Here is a 15,191-nt window from a genome sequence, read left to right as displayed (position 1 = left end):
CTTTTCAAATCTACCTGTAGGTGTCGTTTCTGTTTCCTAACCAGATAACTCAGCCTGTTGATGTTGTAACAAAAGTGATGCTTTTGTTGGCCTTGCCAAGTGCTAATCTGCAGAACATAGAGCTATGAATCTTTCTGCAGGAATTATCTCTAGCTGTTTGCTAGATGCTACTAAACAGAGCTATTCTAGAGAGAACTATAACACATCTTGAGAGTTTCGAGTTGGGGTGTTCTTGAAATAAAACTTAATGCTGATTGGAAGCAAGTAATACACTTTATTCCTGTTTGTTTCCTAGTTCATAGTGACTCAAAAGAACATCTTCAATCTTCAGACAATATCAATTCTTCTAATGAGGTTACTCAAGAGGTATGTTTGATCTTCTGTTGGCTATTTTTAGCCTTGAGAAAACCATTTGTGCTTAGAAACAGGGCTTAAAAAATTAATAGCAACATTTAATAATATAATTATTTTGCATTCCCTGACTTCGCTTAAATGAAACTCATTTGCATGCTGAAGAAGTCTTGCAAGGAAGATTATTCAAACAAGATAAAGTCCCTGCTGAATGTAATGTCAATTCTTTTTATGCCTGCTGAGTAACCTGCTGTGATTTGGCAGGTTTAAGACTGAACTGTATCGTGCTTATACTGGAAGCATGCAAGTGCCTGAGCCTGCAGTATGAAATGTGGCTGAGCAGTTATTACTTCAGGAATGTTAATTATTACTTTTATGTGGATAAGCTCTCTGGAGCTGAATCCATTTAAAAGTTGACCACAGACACTACGCACAAGTTTGATGCAGTCCCAGTGTTATAATTTTTCTTTGTTTATATATTCATAATGGTACCATGCTGGTGTCAACAGGCTAAGACCTTATGAAGTGAGTGTAGAAATAAATGTTATTGTTAAAGAAAGGATGAATCATTTGCATTCAAGCAAAACTGAAGATTTGTCTAGTTGCAGTTAACCATGACTTGAGGCATTGGAGCACACAGAAATAATATCAAAATGTCTAGCAAAACTGAATTAACATTAATGCAAGTGTGCAAGTATAACATTATTAACTGTAAAGCCAACAGAGAACCTGAATACAATGCCTGAGATTCAGAAGAATTGCTGAGGACTCTAGACCTGCATATCTCCTTGGAGAAGTGTTGCAGCTTCTGTTCCCCCAAGCTAGATCTTGACAAGTGTATTCTACTTGCAGTTCCTATAGGGCTTTTCACTGCATGAAGCTGTAGTACTAACAAACCATTATGCCATTTTTAAACATGGATCTTGTGTGGTTGCCTTAATAATTCCAGTGAGGCAAATGAAAGAGGTCACCTTTTAAAATTTGGATCCAAATCTGATGTCTCCTTTGTATGTTGTGTACTGTGTCTGGATGTACTTTCAGTATGAGATGTTACCGCTTGTAGTTTACAAAAAGCTTTCTTCAACTGCAATAAAAATTTGGAAGGTATTAGTGATGACACTATAACTAAACAAACTGAATAGTAAAATGAAAATAAGAAGGATCTAAGGAAAAAGAAGAAAGACAGTTTGACGTACGTTAATGAGAGTCCACGGAAGAATTTCTTTAAATAATTTTTGATTTCCGCACAAATCTCCAGGTCAGCTTCGTGCACATGCTTGACAGGAATTGCTTCTGACTTTCCATTCCTATTTAATTGAAATTAAAACCAGGACCCTGAAGCAGTGAGGAAGAAGCATAGATTCTTGGAGTTGCAGCCGTGTTAGAACAGAGTGCATTGAACTCAGACAAGAAGTTTGATTCCAGAAGGAGTTGAGAATGGCACAGAAGCAAAATGTTTATATGTCTATTAAATGGGACCTAAAATAACAGTGATAATAATAGTCCAAAATAATTGCTGATTCACCAATTGACTTCCAAAGCTTCTGGTAATCTATAACAGAAGGTCAAGCCCAAGCTTTTTAACAAGTATTTTGATACCATGAATAGGTGAGGTGTGGTGTCTGACACATTCAACAAAAATGCTCACAGTGAAGTGATAATGCTGTGATGCTGCTTGAGACATGGGATTACTTGCAAAAGGCAGTAATGCTGCACACCTGTACCCAATTTCTCTCCTAATTTAATTTGCACTTTCTGTGCTAGACCCCAGTGAAGGGAAGCGTCTCTCCTCAGGAAAGCCTTTATACATGTTTGAAGTTCTCTGAAAATTTAAAACATATGCCATTGTCATCCAGAATAGATCTGATTTAATAGCTGGAACTCTGACTTTATTTCCACATGGACCAAGTTTACAGCATTTGATATAACTCTGTTATAGCTATGAGTATTTTTACAAATGCTGATTGAGAGATCACAACCCTGCTGGAAAACCAAAGGCTGAGAGCACAGGTCAGTCATTGGTAAGTAAGACCTTACTTAATGTGACAAAATCGGACCTAAAGCATGAATTTGTAATGGCCATGTAGTGGGGAATGATAATACAGAGTTGGTATGTGTGCATGTATATACATCTGAATGCATATGAATAGGTACATGTATAGATGTATGCACGTGAAATTTAAAAATATGAACAGAAGTGCAGTGGAGGGCCACAAATATGACAAAGGGCCTGTAGCATCTCCCACATGAGGAAAGGCTGAGTAGCCTGGGTCTCTTCAGCCCACAGGAAATAAGACTGAGGGGATCTGATAAATGTGTATAAATATCTAAAGAGAAGTGGGAGACAAATGTATGAGGCCAGACTGTTCTTGGTGGTACATAGCAATGGAAGTAATGACCTAAAACTCAAACACAGGAAGTTCTGTACTAACATGCAGAACCTCTTTATGGTAAGGGTGACAGAGCACTGGAACAGGCTGCACAGTGAGGTGGTGATGTCCTTCTTTGGAGTTATTAGGACCTGTCTGGAAGCCTACCTACATGACCTCTTGTAGGGTATCTGCTTTAGCAGGGGGGTTGGACTTAATGGACTCTTGAAATCCCTTCCAAACCCCATGATTGAGTGATTTAATAACAAATGAATATTTTCCTATTTCTTTTCACAATTATCAGCAAATATTAAACAATTGCTACTTTTGCCATAGAGTTAGAGTAACAAAAATAAGTATTCCTTTAAGCTTTATTCTTAAAACATAAGTTAATCCAGTGTTATGCCCCCTGGGTTCCTAATGCTTTTTCTCAGAGATGCTGAAATACTCTACTGAATCCTTTATGGCTTGGGTTCTCCTTGTTGAGAATTTCTTACATTTCTTCATTGTCTTCAGGATGGCTTATTAAACTTAGGACCTGACCTGAACATTAAATGAGTTTATCTTAAGGGTAAGAGTCAGAGTCCAGAGTCTGGCTGGATACACAGCCAAAAAAGAAGAGGTAAACTAGGATGGTGTTTTGATGGTATTGCTGCATATTATCTATAACATACATTTAGGTTATGTACACACAGGAATGGGTAGTTACTGTGCTATCTAGGTATTACTGCTTATTTCTGTCAAAGAGTCTAGGAAGAAAAGTATATGTATGGAGAAAACAGAAGGGAAAAGGAAGGAAAGAATTCTATCTCTCTCCTGGTTTGTAGCAACCTGTTTTTGCAGTAGCCTTTTCTAAGTCTTGCAAGGCAGGCAGGTTTTGTAAGGAAAGTCTTCCATTTGCCCTTTCACATCAGTCTGATAAAATGTAAATTCCAGGAGAAGGAGGAGGAAGAGAATATTGTTTTGGCAGGTTAGTAGGAGCAGGGTAGCCAGCTAGGTGTGCGCAAATCCCCAGGACAGGAATACCCTCTCAGAGAGCTGTGACCATGCAGCTGCAAACATCAGGGTCCTAAATAACCTACATTCAGAGCTGACAGAGTCATCAATATTTATGAACCGTCAGGATCATCCCTGGCACAAAGCTACATCTGCCAGCTCTCTGTTTCCTCCACATCCTTTTCTCTGTGAGTTTCAGTTTCTTATTTCCTGTGACTAGTAAGTTTGCACTTTGAAGCAGAGCTCCTCCAGTGAAACAGAGAAGACACTTCCTGGATCATACTGAGCAAGCATGTTAACGATTCGCCTTAAGAAATACCCACTGTAGCAGATGTGGTGTGAGAAATGGGAGCTGCCACTTCCTGCAGTTTCCCAGACTCAGCCCTGCTTTGGTAGATGCCGAGTGCTTTCTTGGACTTCTTTTCTCAGATCAACTGTCAGGCAAAAAAAAAAAAAAGCCAAATCTTGTTTCAGTAGGGACTGCCATGGTGTGCTGTGGCAGAGCTGAAGTGCCTGTACAGATGTATTTTCTTTCCCAAGTTGAGAAGAATGAGAAAACCATTGTGGTTTGGAAACTCTTCATATCTTCATCAGAGAACACTCATTCAACCACTTTATCTTTTAATCTCCAGATGCTTAAATAGCAGACTAATAGCAACATTTCTTTATCGTTTTATTTTAAAGTTGAGTTGATAGAGGATGGCAACATGTTATTGATCTTTGCAAATTTAAAATATAGCATTTGTGGTTTTGCTCACCTAAATTTGTATTTCAAATCCATATAAATGTATCCTGAGTCTGTCCAAAGAGCACTGAATCTGTACTGGAAGGCTTGTGTTACACAAGACATTGTGTTGTGTGAATGTTGTGAAACCATTTACAACAACCAGTTGCACTTTTCTCATGTTTTCTCATCTGTATTCAGGTGACATAATTCTACTAACATCTGTATTATCTACTAAGCCTTATGTATAATGAAGCTTTATCTTGCATATTAAGCATTCACGAGTGTGTGTGCAATTACATCATGTGAGTGTGAATGTGGATTGCCTTCCCAAAAGTAAAAGCAGCAATATTTGCCCAAACATTCTAGCTCCATATTCCACACTTCTGGTTATCTTTATATGAGAACTGTTACTATGTAATGAAAAAAAATTATATATATATTTATATATTATATATATATTTATAATATATATTTATAATATATAAATAAATATATATATTTATAATATATAAATAAATATATATATTTATAATATATAAATAAATATATATATTTATTATATATATTTATAATATATATATATTTAACAGGAATTATTCTTTGCAAGTAATTTCTTAGGTTTCTAAACATTATCAAAATGTCATTGTTCTAGAATTATTAACAGGATTTCAGAGGAATGAAGAATCAGAAGCAAAATAGCATATACATTCCTACTTACTCATGTGTTGGTTTTGTTTTGTTTTGATTTGCTGCATCCTTCTAATGAGTAATTTAGCTTATCATACTGAAAACAGAAAGCCTACAGGAGCGGCTGTTTCATTGTCCTTCTGACAAAGAAATCTCTGAATTAATATGATGCACCCTGCTCTGGAAGACATCAGTGGAGTACAGCCTTAGCAGTAGACTGGCAAGTAGGAGGGTGGTTGAGGTATGTGAGAGTGAATTCCCAGAAGCAGAGGAATGAGAGATGCCAAAAAGAAATGAAAGATCAAATAGAAATGTTGAGGGGAAGCAGAGGTAAGGATCAGCAGGATGGGTGATGACTCTACAGTATCCGTGAGTGTAGTGCCTGAGAGGTGGAAGAGCATCCATCTGAACAAGTCCAGTCTCCATCCTGGCTGGTGAATGCTCCAGGAATGAGATTGTGAATAAGCAAATCAGAATCACCCCTATCTATGCGTTTAGATGAAGCTGAAAAAGCATCAGCAAGAGGCACCTCCTGGGATAGGGTTCATCCTGGTGAATGTGGGTGCTGTGGATTCCAGTCTTTCTGACAGAAAAGGGAACGGGACTTTCCACAGCCTGGGAATGTGCTCCCAATAAGCACCAAAACTGCAGTTAATACAACAAATGAGGTAGTTTGCTAAAAGTATAAGTAAATCTCTGAGGACTACTGCAGATGGGTAAACCTGGAGCAAGATTGAGTGTCTGCATGGAGAGGTTATTCTTGTTTTAACAGATTCATCCCTTGTTATATGAATGTTTGTGGTACAAACAGCTTGATTTGATGTCAAAGTTATTTTCCTCTTCTGCAATCCTCTCAATATGCCACTGTTTAAAATTTTCTTTCCCCCTAAAGTCTTGGCTTAGGAGTTACACAGGCATTCAGAAAGAAATCTGTTCAAGCTCTCATTGAAATATCCTCACATCATTCATCTCTTCTGCTGTTGTGGTCAAAAAATATCTAAGAGGTAGAGCTACCTGAGGATGATAGTAGGATTCAAGTACTCTGCAACATAAAAATCTTCCTTGCTTTGTTTATTTGACCTTATGGTATTGAGATACACCTTGCTGTAGTGCAGTATTCACTAATAAAAAAATCATTTGCCTGTTTTACAGTATCATTAAAAGGCTCACTCACCTATACTTTACCTGAAAGATCTTGGAGGGAAAGATATTATTTTACTGCCTACATCAATGACATAAGATTTCGGATCCTAATTCCATATACTGAAGTTTTGCAATTAACAGTGAATTTACAGTGAATTTACAGTGAAATCTTGCAACCTGCTCTAGGTAACGCATTTTAGCTCTGGGGTGGGTCTAGATGATCTTCAGAGGTCTCTTCCAATCTGTACAAGTTGGTGATTCTGTGACTGTGTAATACTCTTTTGTTTTGTCCTCAAAGGGAATACAATTGCATTTCCTACCTACATGGAGGAAACTCTGATAGCACAAGATTTACTGAGGAGTAATCATTTAAATGAATAACTTCTAATTTTTTTTTTTTCTGGATTTGGTAGGACCTTCTGCAAAAGAATATGAAGATACATGAACTGAGTCAGAGCCCATTCTAGCTGTTGTACTTTGCCCCAGCTGCTGGATAACTTTAGATTTTTAGGACTCAAAAAAATAGCAAGAGACACAGCAATGTACTTTTGAATACATTCAGATCAGTGATAATAAAGATCAGTTTGTTATCACTTCTCAGGATAGTTTTATTTACCCAAGAGAGGGTTTTATTTATTTTTCAGTCTCCATCCTCCTAGTTCTGTTTCCCACTTTGTTGCCAGTCAGAGGTTTTTCCATTAGATACTAAATGCATTACAGAGTCTATAGGCATCAGCTTCTTATTCTTTCTTCGTGTGCCTGCAGTCCTTGGTTTTCATCAGTCTTTCCTGCTTCTCTTCTATCCCATCTGATTTTTACTCAAATCATGCAGTAAGCACCGATTTTCATCAGCTCTCTCTATACTTGAAGGCTTTTCATCAGTTTTGCTCCTTGGTTTTGTTCCAGTAACCTTGTTTCTTTGTTTTCATGGTGTCAATTGTCATGCTTTGATCTGCAGCTTTTTTTCGTTAGTAAAGTGTAAGCTTTAAAAAGGTCAGAACTAGAAGGGGAAAGATATTTGGTGAACCATATATCACAAGAACTCCTTGTTTGTATTTTTGACATGTGGGAAGGGAAGGACAAGAAATTATCCATAGCATTATCTTTTTGTTTTTCATAGTCATCTCATTTGAGATATTACATCAGAATTAGACTGCTTTCCCCTATATAAATACTTAATTGAGACATGGAGATTATCTGTGTGGCTCACAATACAAATCAGTTTATAGGCAGTGAGACAGAACCTTTATTTGTCTAACGATTTTCTGTTGACTTCTACTGTAGGATCTCTGACTCTGTTCTTGACTCTTGTATAGATCTTACACAACCTAGGAAGCTAGTTAAATGATATTTATGACTACTGTATGGTAGAAGAGCAGGCATGCCTAATAACTTTTATGAAAAAAACATTAAGCAGTCAATGGGAATGCTCCTTCAATTGCTGGGGAGAGCTAATTGGACAGTGTCCAACACAGTCCATGGAAAAATGCAGATTGTATCAAGCAAGCATTAGCTGTGAGAGTATCCAAGGTTAGAGGGAGACTCATGCTTCATTTATCAGCCAGGATTAAAGGCAGTGGAGAATGTTCCTTGCAACTGTGCAAACATAAAACATATTAAAGGGCCAAGACTTAGAAAATGTCAACCACTGCTGTTCAGAGCCTATCCATCACAGTGAGCCAGGAATCATCACTGTATCCCGCAGCGAGTCATGAGTGAAGCAAATGTTACATAAGCTATTCCTACCCATGGGGATTTCAATTAACTTTTGAAATAGAGATGCATTGTGTTGAACATCATGCTGTTATCAGAGATCTCTGCAATGCTGTCATGCCCATAGACATTTTCAGATTATTTAATCAGCCTTGTCTGAAGGGAGTAAGGCAATGGGACTCTCAGTTTCAAACAGCTTGTCCAAAACTGTAGCTGGTTGCCCCCAGATTATAGACAACCCAGACAATTATCCTGATATTCACTGCTCATGATCCAACACCAATGGTGTGGAGAATGAACTCACACAACATTGTAATTATAGCTTTATCTCCTTCTGTAATCAGCACGTCTCAGCCACAAGAACAGGCCTCACAACAGCCTTTTGGTGCTAGCAACTTGAAGCTTCAATTTATCAGATTCTCTGAAAGGCTGCATTACTGCACACTGAGAATTACATAGGCTGGAAGGTGTTAGTCATTCTTCTGTTTCATTCCCCTAAGTTCTCCCTAGGGGAGAAGGCATGAGAAGAATGTGCTCGGCTAAAAATGCTCATGTAGTGAGCATGAGGAGCTTTATTTTAAGGAAATAGAATTGAACATTTAAGCAAATGCAGAATTGAGGGAGCTGAGAATTGTGTGATGAGGATGCCCACCTATCTTCTTACAGGAAAATTCTAGTGAGAAGCTTAAGCCTTGACAAGAGTCTCTCTTGAAAACATGGAATTACATTGATTGGTGGACTTATTTTGTCTTATATGAAACAACAAAGCTGAGTTATATAGGAAGTAATAGGAAATTCATACTCTGCTTTGCTGAACAAAATGTTTTATTTCAGGTAGCATTACTTGTTCTGTATCAAATATTAAAGGAAATTTCTTAAAGACAACAGTCATGTGGCAAATACACTTTCTATTCTGAGGGAGAAAACCAGAGTATAAAAGAAGGGAAGAACTGGTGAGAAAATATTTAAACTAGTAGACAAATGAAGGAGACTAAAAAACCAAAATGGATTTAGAAAAGTTGTATCTGTGAACAGACATCTCTGCAAAGCACAGTCTGATCAACTGTACAGGTATGTGAAAACTGCACTGGCTGCAGATACCCTTAGTGGGAGATGCACAGTTGCAAGAAAGTTTTAAAATATCTCTTTGCACAATTAACTGCAGGAAATGTGTTCTACATCTATGGTTAGTTTGGGGGTTGGGTTTTTTGGGGAGGAGGTGTCATGCAGGCAGCTCTTCAAGTATTTACCTATTAATTCTGAGTGGCAGTGTAACTTTAACTTTGAAGGTCAGAGTCTGATTTGATCTACCCATGATATTTCCTTATAAAATCCAGTGTTGCTTAAACATTTCAAAACTCTTGATTTTTAAAAGATTTTTGACTGCTAGTTTTGCAAACAAGTTCTCTTTGTCTGCTTCTCACAAATGGACCACTGATAAGTCAAAATAAAATGGCTGTCACATAAAATGTCTTTCTGGTTAAACAACTAGTTTAGGATGTTCAGATGTTTAATAATCTTTTTGAGCATTTTCTCTCTCTGTCCTTTGGTGAAAATTCGTCTCCCATTTAATGAGCATCAAGAACAGACAGAAAACGCGCATCCCCTGTTTTGGGGAAAAAATGAAAAGAAGAAAAAGGAAATAGAAAAATGTTTTCGTGTATTCAACACCTTTTTGTAATGGAATGCCTATAAACACAAAGTTGAAATTGAGCATGGAAAGGCTTGCAGGCACATTCTAACACTATGTAGCAATTAATTTTGATTTGACAGTACCAGTAAACAGTGAAAATTCTTCATAGGACTGTTGCAAAGCAGTAGAATTCAATGTTATAGGCCTCCTTACTAGTTGAGAAATTGCAAAGGACAAGATGCTGGTATTTCTATTTTAGGATCTATTGAGCAAAGGTAGTATAATACACTTGAGAAGGGGATTTTGAAAGACAGTGTCAAAAATCATTTGAAATTTTTCCACAGATTTCTTTCACTTCTTAAATTCTCGGTGAATTTCATACACATTTCAAAATATTCTACAGTATAGCAAGGTTACATAGAAAGTCTTGTAGATCTGAAATCACAGTTCTAGTTCCCTAAGAAATATGCCTGCCACAGGAAGGGTGGCAAGAAAATAATCTTTGGCTTCCTTAAGAATGTGTTAAGCTGGCTCAGCTGCTGAAGTCTTTACAATTGCAACCGGAGTGGATTTCAAGGCTTAGTAATGCTGTTCTCCATACTGATATGAACTCTACAAAGCACTTAAAGAGAACAGATCATCAGACAGCAAGTCAGCAAACCTAGAGAGGAAATCAAAGCTAAGATATGTTACGTACTATTCCACTGGGGTAAGACTGCTATCTAAAGGGCCAGATGTCAACATCTTTTAGAGGTACACTTGGGATTCTTCATCTCAATCCTTTCTTCTTCCATATTCATCTGTATTTTAAGTCCCCTCTTGACAAAAACTGCTTGAACCAAGAGCTCTTTAATCTAGAAATCAGAAAAAATTAACATCTACAGTCTCTGAAAGGTAATGTCTCAGGAGAAGGTGTAAACAGCTTAGTGTGTCCCGTTGGAGAGGACTAAAGGGTGATGCTATAAAATGTGAATACACCATGCTGTGACAGTGGTTTGGGGCTAAGAGTCAGACTGGCTGCCCTAAGGGTCATCCAGCTGACCTGTTCCTCCCACGCCCACACTGCTCCTGGCGTCATTCAATGGGCAGAATGCTGCAGGGATGTCTGCTTAGACCAGCCTCCATGTAAATACTGCCAGGGAAGGGAGGAGAATCAGAGGATTATTCTTATCAGAACAAAGAGAGACAGCACTCCTCAGAAAGCTGAAGAGATATATGTACAAGTTGGAAGAGAAGCAAAGTAAAGCAGAACTGACCTGTCAACAGTTTGCTTTGAAAGCAGATACAAGAAACTCCCTTGTTTTCTCTTCAGAGCAAAATTAAACTATATAGAAAATTTGGTATAGGTATAAGCATAAGTGTAGTAGTCTTCTAATCTGCAGTCTCTAGGCAACATTCTGCATCTTAAGTGGAGTTAGAGGAAATAAATCAACCTGCTGAGTGCCATTTCTATTTAATACAAATAAACACCTTATAGGAGAAACTATTTGCAGTAGATTTAAAATATACAAACAAAAGCTCACCAAATACTTTAGCATCTTTCTTCACACTGTTGACTATGATTTTGCTCAGCAAAGTACAATATTAGAGCACAGACCTTTTATAAGGCATTTATGTGTTCAATGAAAGTCAGAGGGGAAATTAAAATAAATATCCAGTTATCTACTTTCAAATTTGTTTCTGAATTTGTGTATTTCATCATCTACTTCACTTTTTTTCCATGTTTTCTGTGTTTGCTTTTTTTATCATACATGGATGACATAGGTAATACATGTTGAAGCATGTAGCTTCACATCATTTCCGTGAGAAGGGATGGACAGAGAGTGGATGGTGATGTGGACTGAGAACTGGCTGACTGGCAGAACTCAGAGGGTAGTTATCAGTCATGCAGAGTCTGGTTGGAGGCCTATAACTATTTGTGTTCCCCAGGGATCTGTGCTGGGTCCTGCCTTGCTCAACATCTTCATCAATGACCTGGATGAAGGGATAAAGTCCAACTTCAGCAAGTTTGCTGATGATACAGAGCTGGGAGGATTGGTTTCAACAAGACCTGGGCAAACTGGAGAGCTGAGCAGGGAGGAACTTGAAGAGCTGTAACAAGGGCAAGTGTAGAGTCTCACACCTGAGGAGGAATAACCATGTACATCAGTACAGGTTAGGGAATGACCTGCCGAAGAAGAGCTTTGCAGATAAGGATCTGGGGGTCCTGAGCGACAACAGGTTGGCCATGAGCCAGTAGTGTGCCCTTGTGGCCAAGAAGGTCAATGGTATTCTGGGGTGCTTTAGAAAGAGTGTGTCCAGCAGGTCAAAGGGAATTATCCTGCCCCTCTACTCTGCCCTGATGAGGCCGCGTTTAGACTACTGTGTCCAGTTCTGAACTTCTCAGTTCAAAAAACATAGGCAACTCCTAGAATAAATCCAGTGGAGAGCCATCAAGATGATTAACAGCCCGGAGTATCCCCTATATGAGGAAAGTCTGAGTAACCTGGGTCTGTTCAGCTTGGGGAAAAGAAGACTTGATGATCTCTTGAGGTCCCTTCCAACCTCTGTGATTCTGATAAGAAAAGTGACATTACCCTGATAGGGATGGATATATGTAGAGACCTAAAACTGGGAGGAATTTAGTGTAGTACAAGTAACCTGTGAGCTAGAGAACCTGTTCTGCATAACCACAAGCACTCACAAGCACAGGGCACCTCAGCAAAGCTCTGAGTGACTGCAGCTGGAATGTACAGCAGTCTGTGTCAGCCCACTAGACAGCACTGAATGCTTGTGTCCATGTCAGTCCTTCACCATTAGATCATCCTTAAGCAATGACTGTCTGAAATAAAGCACAGAATCATGTAATTCTAATGCACAGTTTCCAAACCAGATTTTTGTGTTTTTATTTTCCCCCAGTACTTCAACTAACAGCAGTTCTTAATTTAATTCTCCTAAAGCAAAATTTCCTTTCAAGAACCACATAAGTTATTGTCTGCTGTGGTGATTCCTCAGTAACTGTACGCGTAACTCACCTGTTTGTGTGAGTGGATTGCAATGGTGGCTTACTTTTCATGTCATTGAGATGGCATTGAACTTAACCCCTGTTAAAATAAATTATTCCACTGGTTTGTGACTGTGGCAAAATATGCTAAGAGTGATATGACTTATGTGCCTGAGAGTAAAATATGGAGGAACCTCCTGAGTCCTTCACATGCTGAGATGTGCCATTTTGGAAAATTCCTTCCACCTGCAAATCCCATAACATTAGTAGGAAAAAGATCTTTAAAACCATAAGTGGGAAAACTTGGGTGGACACTTGCAATACATCTACATACAGTCTCACTAATCCCAATGCTATTTCTATTTATTTCTGTCCTACCACTGACACCAGTGGTTAGACTAATAGAAAACTGGTTTTTGCAGTATGAGAAAAGGAGGGGAACAATTATTCCCAAGGGCAAGCAGATTATGCTTCACACTTTATTTTGAAGGCAAAACAGAGACTCTGGCTATAGCGCAGCTACATACACTTGCTATCTGGATAATCAAGAGCAAATGACAAAAAACACTCAGGAATGTGAAAACTAGAGCTATTACAATGTAGATATTTTTGGCTGTCCTATAAGCCCATCTCAACCTCGTGTGATATGTGGCAGTCAGACGCAGCCAGGCGACATGCATGCATCTCCCACTGTGACAGGCAAAACTCTTTGTTTTACAGGATAAAAAGAGATTAAAAGATGTTATCCCTTCTGAGAATATTTCACTGAAGCATCACTTTAAAGGATTGGGTTGGATTGCTTAAAGAAAACAAAATGGGGAAACCCTTTTTAAAGAGTTTTATTTTCCGGAATAACACGCGGTTGGCTGAAAGTGCTGTCTTCCCAGGACCTTTGTTTAATAGCTGCAAGAAAGCTCTGTGTGGGCAGAATGGAAAACAAATACTGCATATTCAGTGTCTGCCCTGTCTAGGTTTCCACAGCACACCCAGCACTGTATTATCTCTGCACTTGCATGTTATTAAAAAAGAGAAGTAAAAAAATCACAAAACCATTGGAATTAGAAGGGACCCTAAAATGTTATCTCGTCCAACAATGAACATGGGCAGTGATAATATCTTTGTCTGTACGACCCTGAGGCATTTTAATAGGGGAATCAATTAAAAAGTATATTTTTATTTTGCTTTTCTGTTTCAAATGTTCTAAGGAAGAAAACTTTTTCTCCTGCTGTTGGGCAGAAACCTGCACAAAGCACAGCCTGTTAATGATAGAAAGAGCCAAAACTCACCACAGGTGAGCTCCTCCCAGCTACACACTGGGTGTCTTGTTTTGCTCTGTAAAGGAGGAAAGGTATCATGTAGGGCAGGGTGAACTGCCTGACTGCTTGGCTTTAAAGCCAGCTGTGAGGTCAGCCGGCTGCCCTTCTTGTACTGCCCTAACAGTACTGTGTTCTAACACATAGGAAATGTTAAATATTAAACGTATTTGTCCTCCAGGAGTGGAAGTAATAAAACCCACAGACACCGACCCTCCTTGCAGCCTGTGCCCTTCTTTGCAAGGGTACCCTGCATATCTCGGGCAGTGCAGGAGGCAGGTGGTGCTGCTTCTGCAGGGGATGTTTATGGCCTGATCACCTTGGGAGGGAGTAGAAACAAGCCTTCTCCATTGCTACTGCCAGGGCTGCCTGCCCTTGAGAGCTCCACAGTCAAACCTTGAATGTCCTTTAACAAAAACAGACCGTTCCCCCCAAGCATACATCCCAAATAACGCTTAAAAATATCTGAGTGTATCTGTGTCACCATATATCTGTGTCATCACAGAAACTGTTTCTGGTCTGTTTGAGTACCCATAACACAGGATCTGCAGTCCTAAATGAGGCAGAAGTCTACATTGTCTTGTATGTCTTATGAGTTTACCATATGAAATGCCATATATCAAGCTTGAAAGCTTGAATCCAAAGAGCTTGAAAACTTGCAGGTCTTTCGTTTGGAAGGATTTTTGCTAATAGTTTACAAAGAGCAGACAGCCTACTGTAGTCAAATGCTTTTTTACTTTTATCAATTGGAATAAAGCTTTTTGGGGAGAAAAAAAAAAAGAGAGAGAGAGAAAATTTTTGGTGTATGGACTCTGTAAAGCTGCGTTATCTTCTGTTAATGATTTGTGCAGCCTGACTTCACATTATTCCCCAAGAGGCCTCTCTTGAGCTATTCTTCCTTTACCTTATAGACCCACTGGCTATAGCAGTGTATTCTGGCACCAAACATCTCACCGACCAAGTTAGAAAACAACAGTAAGAAACTGTCATGCTGCCATTCTCATTTTGTTGTGTTACAACATTAAAGTCTGATTTCCTGCAGCTCCAAGGATCTGTATATCAGATGCCCAGCAGAGCATATGTAGCTCAGCTCTGATAGGGGAAAAATCTGTAGTAGCTGATGGTTGAGCCTGACCCTTTCATAAACATGAAAATCTGTTTTAGATTGATAGAAGTTCCTATACTTTCTTCCCACCTCGTATTGTCAGATTCTTGATATTCAGGGTTTTACAGAAAGAAACATAAACAGAATTGAATTTCTCTTCCTCCATTCCTT

The 15,191-nt window shown here is 38.7% G+C and overlaps 1 long non-coding RNA gene across 1 annotated transcript in view; it reads left to right on the top strand.

The window, feature by feature from the left end:
- Positions 1-297: 297 nt before the first annotated feature.
- LOC116653215 overlaps positions 298-15,191 on the top strand; it is a 64,272-nt gene continuing 49,378 nt past the window's right edge. The window contains exons 1-2 of the long non-coding RNA XR_004306728.1: positions 298-366; positions 2,291-2,372. This is a non-coding gene — a long non-coding RNA (uncharacterized LOC116653215). The remainder of the gene's footprint in view (positions 367-2,290; positions 2,373-15,191) is intronic.

This window comes from Coturnix japonica, chromosome 3, assembly GCF_001577835.2.
Source record: "Coturnix japonica isolate 7356 chromosome 3, Coturnix japonica 2.1, whole genome shotgun sequence".
Taxonomy (NCBI): Eukaryota; Metazoa; Chordata; class Aves; order Galliformes; family Phasianidae; genus Coturnix; species Coturnix japonica.
Note: the sequence above shows the minus strand (reverse complement) of the source record. Positions and strands in the feature narration are given on the sequence as shown.